Genomic DNA, 14,722 nt, shown 5'->3' with positions numbered 1-14,722 from the left:
TAGTTGTCGTTATACTTTGCTCATAGTGGCTTGGTCTTGGAGTTTTGAGTGATGTTTGTTGTTTCAGAAAGCTCGAACGTGGTACGACTTTGTGGTACGTTTATTTTTATTATGTCTTTTATTTCTACTTCTTGTTTCTTGTTCTTATATTACGCCGTTCTCTAGTTTTTTTTTTGTCTTGAGCCGATGGTCTTTCAGAAATAGCCTCTCTACCTCACGTTTGAGTTGCTGGTATCAGTACGGACTACATACACTTTATCCTTTTTAGACTTACTTTGTGGGTATCTTATTTTTCAATTTTATTATTACCCGATGTGTACTTTATTTCAATTATTTTTATTATTTGTTACAATTCTTTTTCTCACGGTTTTCGCATGACCTCTTCACTACTGTGTTTTTTTCTTAATGATTTTTCTTATGCTTTACTTGAATCGAGAATCTATTAAATACAATCTCTGTATCTTCATAAAATTATATTGAATTTCATCAATCCCAATTATTATTAAAAAAAAAATTGGGGGGGGGGGGGGGGGGAAAAAAGTCCCAAAAATTTTGAGCTTAATTATAATTTTTTTTTGATATTTTACGCAATTACAAAAATATCAACTTTGGATCTATCAAGATACATAATTAGCTCTCGATAAATCCAATGAAGGTACATTTTTTCCTTTGTAAAGCTATATAATTAGTTTTCGATATATTTTTTTTTCAAATTTGAATCTGTCGAGATACATAATCAGCTCTTTGATATTAACCAACGAAAATACACATTAGTTGAGTTTTTTTGTAATTACTTTATAACGGTGGAATATTTGTATAAATATGATAAACTAGAGGTGTATATTTATGTATTTTGTTTTTAAAGAATTATGTCAACAACTTTACTTGATTTTACTTTGGGAAAAAGCTCTATTTCCACCTTGAACTATACGCGAAAAGTTTGAGACACACCTGAACTTCCTATTATCCCCTATACTAATTAAAATCGTATTTTTTACAACCTTAGTGCCTACGTGGCACATACATGGCACATACGTGTGCCTACTGTGGGCGATCCAATTTTATTAAATTTAAATCCGTACAAAATTCGGACTATATTAAATTCAAAATATATTATTCCCAAATAAATATTGCGGATTAATATAATCAGATTAATTATTTAAGTCCAAACATATATGGGTTTAATTAAAGTCCAATTTTTTATTGGGCTAGCCCATTGATTTGGGCTACAAATGATGAGCCTACTTTAATAAGCCCAAGATATTGTCATATTCTAGAGGCCCAAATAAGCGCCACGTGTCAAATGACGTAGCATGCTAAGTTAAGTGAAGGAGCCAGTAGGACCATGCCACATGTCAAAATGATACAGCAGACCCATGAAATAAAAGTCCATAAAAAGGCGCCACATCACTTAAATCTGATTGGTCAAAGGAAATTTTATATTCATCATGACTCTTCCTTTCCTACAACTATAAATAGGGGTCTCATAATTTAGAAAAGGACCTCCCAGAATTCTAACAAGTAGCAAGAGAAAGCTCCTGGATCAAATGCCGCAATTTCTCTAAAAAGCTTAAGCATTCAAATCAAGTTCATCAAGATTCAAGATCAGGACCACAATATTCAAGAACAAGCTCCTAAGCCCCTGAATTCAAGCACAAGTCAAGATCAAGTCCCTCAAGTCCATCAAATCAAGTTCAAATTTAAGATCAAGCTTCAAGCCCTTGAATAGCTGTGATTGGTACTTCCCTAGAACTACATGCCCCCGTAGGATGTGAGCCTAAGGCTGATAGATATAGTGATCACTAGTGAACAAAAGATTAGGGTCCTACTCCGATGGTAAGGATAGGACAACTCTCCCCAACGTGGGTTAGACATTGGACTCCATGTAGCTCACATGGTTTATATCGGTTGTAAAAGACTCCCAATGTGTGTGTATGTATTCTCCTATCTAATATGAAAAGTCTTATTCTTCTATCTGAGATGAAAACATATTTGTTTGAAAGACTGAGTTTGAGAAAGTCATTGTTTTCGAAAGATTTAATGAACATATATTCCAAAGAGAATTGTTATGAGATTTGATTACTTTAATGATTTGGAATCGAGATGGAAGTGAATTGAGATTTATTATGATGACTCACATGTTTCACCTGATACATTTTACTCTCTTATGATTATGATGATTTTAATTCGAGCTAAGTGAATCATTTATATCAGCATGCATAATTTTATAAACTGTGGTGATATTAAGATATTATTTTATATATGCATTGCACCCCCATATGCTCGGTACGTTTCCATGGTACTGACCCACATTCGTATGTGGGCTATATTTTCTCGAAATATAGGTACAAGGTATAATGTATATCTCAGATCTAGTCAGTTCGCGACATCCAGTCAGCAGATGATGAGTCCTTTTGATTCAAGGGCTTGAGTTAGTTATACAGTTAGAGAATTGTTGTACTTTCTTTATTCAGTTGTATTGAGTTGGGTTTGTTGGGAGTCATTTGGGAGTCATGACCCGGCTACCTACAGTCATTACTAGTAGAGGCTTCATAGACAGTCAGTAGAAGTTGATGTATTCTATTTCAGTTTTGGATGTAAAAGTAGAGTTGTAATCTTGTAAATTTAGTTTTGTATCTATCATATTCAAAGAAGAGTTATTTTCCGCAGATTTGTATAGATTTATACTTTTTGTTCAGTTGCTTATGAGTTATGCCAGTAGAAGGGTTAGCTTGGGGTCACTTGTGATCCTAAGCACCGTGTGATGTCTCGGGACCCGATTTTAGGGCGTTACAAAGTGCTTCGAAAAGAGAAAGCAGTGTTCCAGAATCGCTTAAGAAGACTTTAGCTCTACTTGAGCATTTCGGTTCCAAATACTCTGGTGTAAAGAGCGATGATCGTTCAAGTGACTCATTATCTCCAACTAAACTGCATAAGTTGAGCACTTCAAAGATCAATTTATGCGATAATCCATGCTACTCTTCATCTCCTGTGATTATGTAAGTGATGGTGGCTAATGCCTCGTCTATGGAGGAGCAGTTTGCGAATCTGGCAAAGGCAATTGAAGGCCTAACCAAGTATGTTCAGAATCAAGATGCTCGGATTGATAAGATAGTGGATAGAGTGGAAGGCTTGATAGATGGAGAGTCTAGCCATGCACCTGAAAAAGTTCCAGAGGCTAACGAGTCTGAACATCCTATAAAACAAACACCATTAACTAAAGAGGTACAAATTTCTTCTGAGGGAATGATCCCGATTGAGCAATTGAAGGAATTCATTGAAGGGACCCTCAAAGACAAATATGATGTTGTCACCAAATCTTTCCTTACGTATGCCAAGCCCTACACTACGAGGATAGATAGTCTCAAAATGCCTGCCGGCTATCAACCCCTCAAATTTCAACAATTTGAGGGGAAAGAAAACCCAAAACAACATGTTGCACACTTTGTTGAGACATGTAATAATGCTAGAACTTATGGTGACTATCTTGTCAAACAGTTTGTTCGTTCCCTAAAGGGAAATGCCTTTGATTGGTATACGGATCTCGAGCCTAACTCAATCGATAGTTAGGAGCAATTGGAGCATGAGTTCCTGAATCGCTTCTATAGCACAATACGTACGGTGAGCATGGTAGAGCTCATAAATACTCGATAAAGAAAGGACGAGCCAGTCATCGACTTCATCAATCGATAGAGAAATGCGAGCCTAAAATGCAAAGATAGGCTCAGTGAAGCTTCTGTAATATTGATGTGCGTCCAAGGAATGCATTGGGGGCTTCTTTACATCTTGCAAGGAATTAAATCAAAATCCTTTGAAGAGTTAGCTACTCGTGCTCATGACATGGAGTTGAGCATGTCTTCTACTGTAAAGGAAGGAGCGCCTATCCATGACCCTAGAAGGGGAAAGGATAAGCAAGAACCTAAAAAAAAGGGTAAGTTTGTCCCCAAAAATGATAACAAAGAATCTATGAATGTTGATGTGTCTCCTGTGAAAGTTACCACAAAGGTGAGCAAGAAGCAAAGTGTGAAGATGACTTCTGGAGCACGTCCAAATCAGAAAACTTTAAAAGAGATGCAAGAAAATAAATATCCCTTCCTTGATTCTGATTTTACTGAGATTTTTGATGAACTCTTTAAGTATAAGCTCATTGAACTCCCAGAGATGAAGCGTCCCAATGAAGCTGGAAGGACCAATAACCCTAATTATTGCAAATATCATAGGCTCATAAGTCACCTTCTGGAGAAATGCTTTGTCTTTAAAGATAAAGTTATGGAACTAGCAAAAGAGAAGAAGATCTTCTTCGATGATGAGACGGTCAGTTCTCATAAAATCTCCATCACATTTGGCTCGCTCGATCCTGTCCAAATATGTGTCGAAGAGTATAATGAGAAAATATTAGAGCTTGGCAGGTCTTCAATTGACGAAGACAATAATGAAGGTTGGACTCTAGTAACCAGACACAGACGCAAGAAGATGAGTCCACGAAAGGAGTCAGTCGAGCAACCAACTAGGAGGATAATGGTAAAGAAACCAAGGAAACAAAAGTTGGTTGAATTCCTAAAGAAGACGAGGCTGACGGAGCTTTACCCCCAAAAACCTTGGCGTCCGGTGACTTTAGAGGAATTCTTACCGAGTTAGTTTCGTGTAAAGACTACCCAAGTCAACTTTGAGGCGTCTTGTTTTAATACCGCCAAAGAGGGGGCAAAGGGTGAGAATCAACCCATGGAAGTTCCTTCACCCTCCGAAAAGCTTGCTGAAACTCTTGGCTAAGAGGTACATGTGTGTGATACAAAAATCACATTCACAGATAACGATCTTCTGCTTGGTGAGGCCCTACATAACCGTCCCTTATACATGGTAGGTCAAATTCTAAGAAAGAAGATCAATAGAATCTTGATAGATGAGGGATCTGGAGTCAACATCCTGCCTATCCGCACAATGAAGGAACTTGGCATCGCTACTAGCGAACTGGATGAAAGCCGTATAATAATCCAAGGCTTCAATCAAGGGGGCTAGAGGGCAATGGGATGTATCAAGTTGGGGATTCGTATGGATGATTTTCAATCAAACCCATTGATGCATGTGATCGATGCTAAAAATTCATACAATATATTGCTTGGTAGGCCTTGGGTGCACGGGAACAAAATTATCTCATCTTCTTACTATCAATGCTTGAAGTACCTCAAAGACGGAGTGGAAAGAAAGATAGTTACCGATGATAAGCCATTCACTGAAGCTGAGTCACATTTTGCCGATGCAAATCTCTACTTAAAAAAATATGTTGTGGATGAGAAAAGGGTTGAAGATATCACTAAGACCAAGTGTGACGATCTTGCATCTAAGAAGGTCGTGGTGACTGTCGAAAAAGTCTCCACCAAGAAGCCTCTCTCCACTTCAAATAAAGAAAGTGTCGCTTCTACAAAAAAGAAGGCAACTCCTATTTTTCGTTACGTACCGAAGGTAAGGAAAGAGAAAGATCACCTATCGGATTCCCAAGAAAATGTGCTAAAGGGGCTAACTTTACCTATCGGGAAGATTGATGCAATAAATCCATTCTTCAGACTTTTTGAAGAGTCTGTGGCTCAAAATCTGCCACAAGATATGACATTCCCTACGAAACGTACGAAGGATGGCTTCGATCTAAATGCATACAAGCTATTTATAAAGGCTGGATACAATCCAAATGAGCCATCAAGGTTGGGCAAACTTCCGTCGGAAGGTACGACCAGACAGACACGTAAAGGCCTAGGATATACGCAGCCACCTCCAATTCGCATCTCCATAAGAAGGGCGGTTAGAAACTACATCAGTGTAGAAGAAGAGTCTACTGCATCCAACAAAAGGGTTTCTATCTTTGATCGACTTGGAGAATCAACTGCAAGAACTTTTGTGTTCGAAAGGTTAGGACCTCTAAATAAGAGTAAAAGCAACAAGTGTAAGAGGAGTCATCAAAACATGATGATGCACTCTTCACTTAAAAAAATAAAATTTCCAAAGTTTGATTCCTTCTAGAATGAAGCGACAGACAGAACTGGTAGTTTCATGCAATGAGGTGCTAAAAGTAAAGGCGCATACTGTGGTTTATACCAAGCAACGCAAAGAAGATAAAGAGAGTGTTGGCTCGTCATATCATATTACAATCCAGAACGAGAAAGATTTACCATCTCAAATGAAGGTTGATGAAGAGATAGAAGATGCCTTTTGGTGTTATCATATATCCGCCAACGACGATGATCCTCAAGAGGAAGAAGATGCTGGAGATGCTCCATCGCAACTTAAAGAAGGAGTAAAGGCCACAATAGATTCCTTGAAGGAAGTTAATCTTTGAACCGATGAAGACCCAAGACCAACTTACTTGAGCACGTTTCTAGAAATGGAGGAGTAAATCGCTTATATGGACATACTCAAAGAATATATGGATGTCTTCGCTTGGAGATATAAGGAAATGAATGGTTCAGATCCAAAAGTAGCGGTCCATTAGTTGGCGGTCAAGAATGGTGCCCGTCCTGTTAAGCAAGCCCAAAGACGCTTTAGGCCGGAGTTGGTTCATTTGATTAAAAATGAAGTTAACAAACTCATTGAAGCGGACTTTATTCGTGAAGTCAAATATCCCACATGGATTTCAAGTATTGTTCCAGTACGGAAGAAGAATGGCCAAATTCGAGTTTGTGTCAACTTTTAGGATCTCAACAACGCCTGCCTTAAGGATGACTTTTCGATCCCCATACCAGAGTTGATGATTAATGCCACCACTGGTTATGAGGTAATGTCCTTCACGGATGGTTCATCCGACTATAACCAAATTCGTATGGCACCAAAGAATGAAGAACTCATTGCATTTCGTACGTCTAAAGGTATTTATTGCTACAAAGTGATGCCTTTTGGTTTGAAGAACGCTGGTGCCACTTATCAAAGGGATATGCAGAATATCTTTGATGGTCTGTTCCATAAAAATGTTGAATGCTATGTGGATGATCTAGTGATGAAGTCAAGAAAGAGATACGACCACTTAAAAGACCTAAGAATGGTATTCGAGTTACTTCGAAGATATCAACTTAGGATGAATCCATTAAAGTGTGCCTTTGGAGTTACTTCTGAAAAGTTTCTTGGCTTCATTGTGCGACACCGAGGAATTGAAATTGATCAAGACAAGGTTGATGCGATTTTGAAGATGCCCGAGCCTCGAAATATTCATGAGTTAAAAAGCCTTCAAGGAAGGCTAGCATATTTAAGGAGGTTTATGTCAAACCTAGCCGAAAAATGTCAACCATTTAGTCATCTCATGAAGAAGGACACTCCCTTCAAATGGGACCAAGTTTGTAGTAATGCCTTTGAGATTATCAAATCATACTTAATGAAGCCACCAGTTCTTGCGGCACCCATACTTGGGAAACCATTGGCACTCCCTTCGAATGGGACCAAGCTTGTAGTAATGCCTTTGAGAGTATCAAATCATACTTAATGAAGCCACCAGTTCTTGCGGCACCCATACCTGAGAAACCATTGATACTCTACATCACGGCACAAGAGAGGTTAGTTGGAGCACTACTGGCTCAGGAAAAAAGTGAAGGTAAAGAAAACTCTCTTTACTATTGAGCAGAATAATGATGCCGAATGAGCTAAAGTATTCTCCAATTGAAAAGTTATGTTTGGCATTGGCCTTCTCAATTCAAAAGATGAAACACTACTTTCAAGGTCATGTTGTCGTCTTGTGTCTAGGGCAAATCCCATTAAGTTTGTAATGTTGAAACAAGTCCTTAGTGATCGAATTGCAAGATGGTACCTTTAATTTCAGTAGTTTGAGATTGTGTACATTCCCCAAAAGGCTGTAAAGGAACAAGCATTGACTGACTTCTTAGCAGACTACCCGATACCTGATGATTGGGAACTGAGCGATGAACTTCCTGATGAAGATGCAATGGTCATTGAAGCTAGACCCCCATGGAAGATGTACTTTGATGGTGCCACACATCGAGATGGAGCTGGTACCGGTGTGGTGTTCGTCACTCCATAAGAAAAGGTCATCCCATACTCTTTTACCCTAATAAATCGTTGCTTCAATAATGTTGATAAATATGAAGTGCTCATACTCGGACTTGAGATGGCTGTCGACGTGAAACAACTACAGTTACAAGTTTTTAGTGACTCCCAATTGGTGATCAAGTAACTTTTGGGAAGCTATGAAGTCTGGAAGCCTGAGTTAAGACCATATCATGATTATGAACAGAAGTTGATGGGATGGATTGGATAAGTAACCCTCCAGCATGTGCCAAGAAAAGAAAATAAGCAAGCTGATGCTCTAGCTGCTTTGGCTTCAACTCTAACTCTTTCGAATCAGACACGATTTACTATCCGCTAAGAATAGGTAGTACCGCCGTCAAATGATGATGAGGACATAAAAGGCAAGGTTGAATACCTCGTCGCTGTGTCCGAAGCTGTAAAGGAGGATTGACGACAACCTATCATTGACTTCTTGTGTTATGGGATACTTTCAGAAGACCCAAGGAGAAGGACCGACATCCATTATCGTGCACTTCGCTTCTTTTATCATAAATACACACTGTACCAAAGATCATTTGAAGGAGTACTCTTACGGTGTTTGGGAGAGGAAGAAGCCATTCAAGCTTTGCAAGAAGCGCACTCAGGAGTTTGTGGATCGCATCAGTCTGGACCGAAGCTTCATTTTCACATTAAAAGGATGGGATATTATTGGCCAACTGTCACGCCCCAAAATCCCATCGGGCCGGACTGGCACCCGAAGCCGAGAAGGCCCGGGAGAACCCGTTCAAATACCTGTACTTTCACTTACATGTCACCAAAAATTTGGACAGCACTTTATTGCATATAGAAGGGTCTAATTACCTGTATCAGCACAACACGCACAAATATATATATATATATAATACTTGGCCGTCGGGGCACCACATATACAAATATAACATCACTATATAAACTTCCATGACTTTACCCTTCTTTATGTCTACAAAGCCTCTAGGATATACATGACATAACTAGGGTCGGGACAAACCCCCGCCCACACATGACTCCTGTAAAATAACAAAATATAAGGGATCGACTCGGAAAGCTCCGAAGCAAACTGGAGCTCACCAACAATAGTTGTATGACCTGGCTCCTATCTATGCTGTGAATGAGCTGAAGCACCTGTGCCTGCAGCATGAAATGCAGGTCCCCCGTGAGGGACGTCAGTACGAAATATGTACTGAGTATGTAAAGCTGTAAATAATCATATGTGGTATGGGGGATCAAGAAAATCAGACGCAAGTGAATAAATCATAATAGAAGTGAACCACACTTCATAAACACTTTTAGGATCATGTACATTATCTTATCATTAATCTGAATTGGGTTCTTGAATTCAAACACATTTGTGGAATGGTATACATTCGTTCATTTCATTCTTTACAATTATCATTCGCCATTACCTCCTCCTCCCGAACCTCCAACCACCTAACAATAATCAATACTGTATCGTACTGTGACCATTAGGCTGCTCCCAGTACATATCAACTGTAATCATATCAAATATCGGGATCGGCCCATGCTAGGCTTAATCCCCTAAGCTACCACCCACACGTATATCAAGTAACACACATAAGAGATCTTTCCAATAACTTAGTTCAAAAGCTTTTGAGATTATTACATTAGTGTTCATGCCAATATAGTACCTTTGGAATAATGATACATCAATAGGAACCAAGTAATAGACTTTCTATATAATAACGATGTAATAAAGACTCATTGGTACATCAACAATATGTTTCGGAATCATCAATATCACAAAAATGGAATAGGAGCCTTTCGGTATATCAATGAAACATTTTGACACTTTATAGAATGGAAACAACTTCGTTGGTAATGTAGAACAATACATGTTTTTGGACAATCTCGGAATCTTACTTGATAGAACATTGGTGTTTTCATGCCAAAGAACATCGTTAGAGTATGCTTTACATACCTCGTTGTAGATTCGGATACCAATTCAACACAACTTCCCGCCTTTACAAATCACTTATCTACAATGAAATGTTTGGCATCTAGTATTAGCAACCCAACACCACAATTCTCTTCCATAATTCCATACAACCAATATTTGCAAAGCATTCCAAAAACCAACTTGAACAATTGGTTTATGTGTATATATATATATATATATAATCATCATTTCAATACCACATCATCATACCAAATCCCTTCACAATTCGACATAATCCAACTATGCACAAGAATAATCCAACATCATTTCCAATCATCTTTCAACAACAATCAAATAACATACTTCTTATGCTCACATGCATATATATATACATATCCATATAAATAACACCAACATAATTTACATCCTTACCATAAAATGGACCTTTTGATTTCGAAGTCCTGTTGGCACAAATAAGGGGTGCTTCTCGAAGCCCTCGAGACGGTGAACACAACTACGGAATCAATTTGGATTTTCTACGGTTGAATCACGAGATAATTGGAGTTGAACTTAGGCTAGGGTTTCTTATTATTCAATAATTTGGATGATAAATGATGGATATGAGGCTAAGTATATTTATATAATGACCAATTTTCGTCCATGAGGTGATGGAAAATGACCATATTGCCCTTAAAATTTAAGTAAATCCGAAGCTGTCCATGGTGGACTGTTTTGATAGGCTAAAGTAAATCGACCATAACTCTTTGCTCCGATATCGGATTTGGGTGAAATTGGTATCGTTGGAAAGATAATTCAAAGGGATTTCATTTAATATAAAGTAGGCCACCCAGTTCGTCCTGTACAAGGAGTTATGATCGTTTGAAGTTGACCCTAAAAATCTGTTTTGAGAGGCTGAAGTAAAACGAGTATAACTCATTACTCAGATGTCGGATTTGGATGAAACCAATTGCATTGGAAAGAAAACTCAAAGATCTTTCTTTTCATAGGTCGCATATCTCCCAGTTCATTATATTAAGGGAGTTATGATCATTCAAAGTTGACCCAAAAAAATGGCTGACCTCAGTAGTTTGTGTGCAGGAAATTTTCCTGCACATTTACTATTCCCAATATCTCGGCCACCGTTTTATAGTTTCGAACGTGCTCGATTATATCCAAAACCTATCCGTTTTTGGAAATCTTTATATCGTTGGAAATCTTATTCAATAACCTTCGTATGGAACCATCGACGGGAAAATTCCGGTATAAATAAAATAAAATAAAATAAATTCCATATAAATAAGACCAATACATGTATTGAATACGCCAATATATGTACTTGAATACGGGGTGTTACACCAACGATGGTGAAAGGTTGCTTGGACTATGCCAGAAGATGCAAAGCTTGCTAATTCCATGCAAACTTCATACATCAACCTCCAGAAGTACTACACCCAACTGTAGCATCTTGGCTATTCAATACTTGGGGAATGGATGTTATTGGTTCATTACCAAAATCTTCTGGTGGATACTTATACATCTTGGCCGCGATAGATTATATTACTTCTCAAAATGGTCCGAAGTTGTTGCTCTCAAGGAAGTAAAGAAAGAAAATGTTGCAAACTTCATTCGAGTGAATATCGTCTACCGCTTTTGAATCCCTCAATATATAATAACTGACAATGGCAAATCGTTCGATAATAAACTGATGAATAAGATTTGTGATCTCTTTGGCTTCAAGCAGCGCAAGTCTTCTATTTACCATGCTGCCGCCAATGGTCTAGCCCAAACATTCAATAAGACTTTATGCAACTTATTGAAGAAAGTCGTCTCCAAATCCAAACGAGACTGGCATGAGAGAATGAAAGAAGCTTTATAGGCGTATAGGACAACTTACCGTACACCAATGCAAGCAACTCCATACTCGCTTACTTTTAGAGTTGAAGCAGTTCTGCCACTTAAGCATCAAATACCTTCTTTGAGACTGGCTATTCAAAAAGGGCTCACTAATGAACAAAAATGCTAAGTTGCGTCTTGCGGAGTTAGAAGCTCTTGATGAGAAGAGGCTGGAGGTTCAACAAAATTTTGAATGCTATCAAGCCCGGCTATCTTGTTCTTTCAATAAAAGGGTTTACTTGAGGTGCTTCCAAGTTGGAGACCAAGTCTTTGCAGTAAGGAGACCTATTATCACTTCTCATAAGTCTGGGGGTAAATTCACCTCGAAGTGGGATGGACCATATGTCATACAAGAGGCATATTCAAATGGTGCTTACAAGCTTGTCGATGCAGATGGTGTGGGGATTAGTCCCATCAACGCCAAGTTCTTGAAGAAGTACTATCCCTAAAGGAAGATAACACTCCTTAAGGCACGAGTATAAACTGCATGTACACTCCTTAAGGCACTAGTATAAACTGCATGTCCACTCCTGACCCGCAAGAGTATAAACTGTGTTCGACTAAAAAAATTAAAAAATAAAAGTCCGCTAGGTTGAAAATCTCGAAAGAGGCGGCCTAGGCAAAAGTTAGGACACAAAAAAAAACACTCACCCAGAACTACGTTGTGACTTGATCCTCTTTACTAAGGTACTTAGGCGCTTGAAATTTCATTCTGAGTTCAGTTGCATGAGTGTCAAAAAAAAAATATGTTCCTGCAGTATCTACCATATGGATACCAAGTATGAAACTATTATAATTAAATTTTGGACTTACTCTAAATATTTGTGACTCAATGGGGGCAACCCGTCGAAAAGAAAAAGAGTTCCTTCAATAGAATTTGGAATGCCAAAGTTCTCCGAGCCTACAACTAGAAGGATCTAAAAATTTACATGCCTCTCATGGTTTTATCCTTAAAAGAATATCAAAATTTCTATGCCTTAAGGTGGACAAAATTTATCCCTTTGCACCTTAAGCTGGCCTCTCGCGGGTGTATCCTTAAAAGGATCTCAAAAGTTCCATGCCTTAAGGTGGACAAAATTTGTCCCTTTGCACCTTAATCTGGCCTCTCGCGGGTTTATCCTTAAAAGGATCTCAAAAGTTACATGCCTTAAGGTGGACAAAATTTGTCCCTTTGCACCTTAAGCTGGCCTCTCGCGGGTTTATCCTTAAAAGGATCTCAAAAGTTCCATGCCTTAAGGTGGACAAAATTTGTCCCTTTGCACCTTAAGCTGGTCTCTTACGTGTTTATCCTTAAAAGGATATAAAAAATTTACATGCCTTAAGGTGGAAAAGATTTGTCCCTTTGCACCTTAAGCTGACATTCTGATGGATTTGTTGCAAAGCCACCATCTTGGAGTCAAATTGGTCGGTCTTAAAGTGTAGGGAGACGAAGTTAAACTCTCACACCCTAAGCCGATTATTGCAAAGTCAGCATCTTGAAGTCAAATTGGTCGGTCTTAGAGTATACGAAGGCAAAGTTAAACTCTCGCACCCTAAGCCGATTGTTGCAAAGTCAGCATCTTGAAGTCAAATTGGTCGGTCTTAGAGTGTACAGATAAACTCTCGCACCCTAAGCCAATTGTTGCAAAGCCACCATCTTGGAGTCAAATTGGTCGGTCTTAGAGTGTACGGAGGCAAAGTTAAACTCTCGCACCCTAAGCCGATTGTTATAAAGTCAGCATCTTGAAGTCAAATTGGTCGATCTTAGAATGTACGGAGGCGAAGTTAAACTCTCGCATCCTAAGCCGATTGTTGCAAAGTCACCATCTGTTAAATTTGTCAGTCTTAGAGTGTATGGAGATGAAGTTAAACTCTCGCACCCTAAGCCGAGTGTTGCATATTGCTATTTACTTCAACCTTACAAAAGAAGAAAAAAAGAAACCACAAGGAAAGGAAAAAGAAATACCTTGATTGATTCCAATCCACCACAAGGTTGCTGCTGATGAGAGTGCTTTAGAATATGATGCAAAACAATGAACACGGGGTATTTATAATAGGTGAGTGGCGGTTGTAGAAGAATCTGTGTTCTGCTCGAACACAGCTTGTTGAGGCGATGCATACCAATTAAAATCCTAATCACATTCTAACGTTATCTGTTGTTATGTTTACATAATTTGAAAAGGTAAGGCTACTGATTCACGTTATTAGTTTACAATGTACAATGGTTTTGGACTTTCCCAATATGGAAAGTATAAATGGCAAGCATTCTTTTTTTTTCTTTTTTGATATCCTAATGGCAAACATAATCATTAGCTAGTGATTAATTTTAAAACATATACTCCTATGTGCTTTGAAAGTGCACACGACCCGATATTAAGTTAAATTTGACGGTAATTCAAGATTAGTCTTCGGTTTAAATAAATAAATTTCTTGACAAGTCTTGAATGAGGGGAATTTGTGCGTGATTCAATTTTATTAAATTTAAATTCGTATAAAATTCGAATTATATTAAATTCAAAATATATTAGTCCCAAATAAATATTACGGATTAATATAATCGGATTAATTATTTAAGTCCAAACATATATGGGTTTAATTAAAGTCCAATTTTTTATTGGGTTAGCCCATTGATTTGGGCTACAAATGATGAGCAGACTTTAATAAACCCAAGATATTGTCATATTCTAGAGGTCCAAATAAGCGTCACGTGTCATATAACGTGGCATATCAAGTCAAGTGAAGGAGCCAGTAGAACCACGCCACATGTCAAAATGATGCAGCAGGTCCATGAAATAAAAGTCCATAAAAAGACGTCACATCACTTAAATCTGATTGGTCAAAGGAAGTTTTATATTCATCACGACTCTTCATTTCCTACAATTATAAATAGGGGTATCATAATTCAGAAAAGGATCC

This window comes from Capsicum annuum, chromosome 8 (assembly GCF_002878395.1).
Source record: "Capsicum annuum cultivar UCD-10X-F1 chromosome 8, UCD10Xv1.1, whole genome shotgun sequence".
Taxonomy (NCBI): Eukaryota; Viridiplantae; Streptophyta; class Magnoliopsida; order Solanales; family Solanaceae; genus Capsicum; species Capsicum annuum.
The sequence above is the reverse complement of the archived record's forward strand: the minus strand, read 5'-3'. Positions refer to the sequence as shown.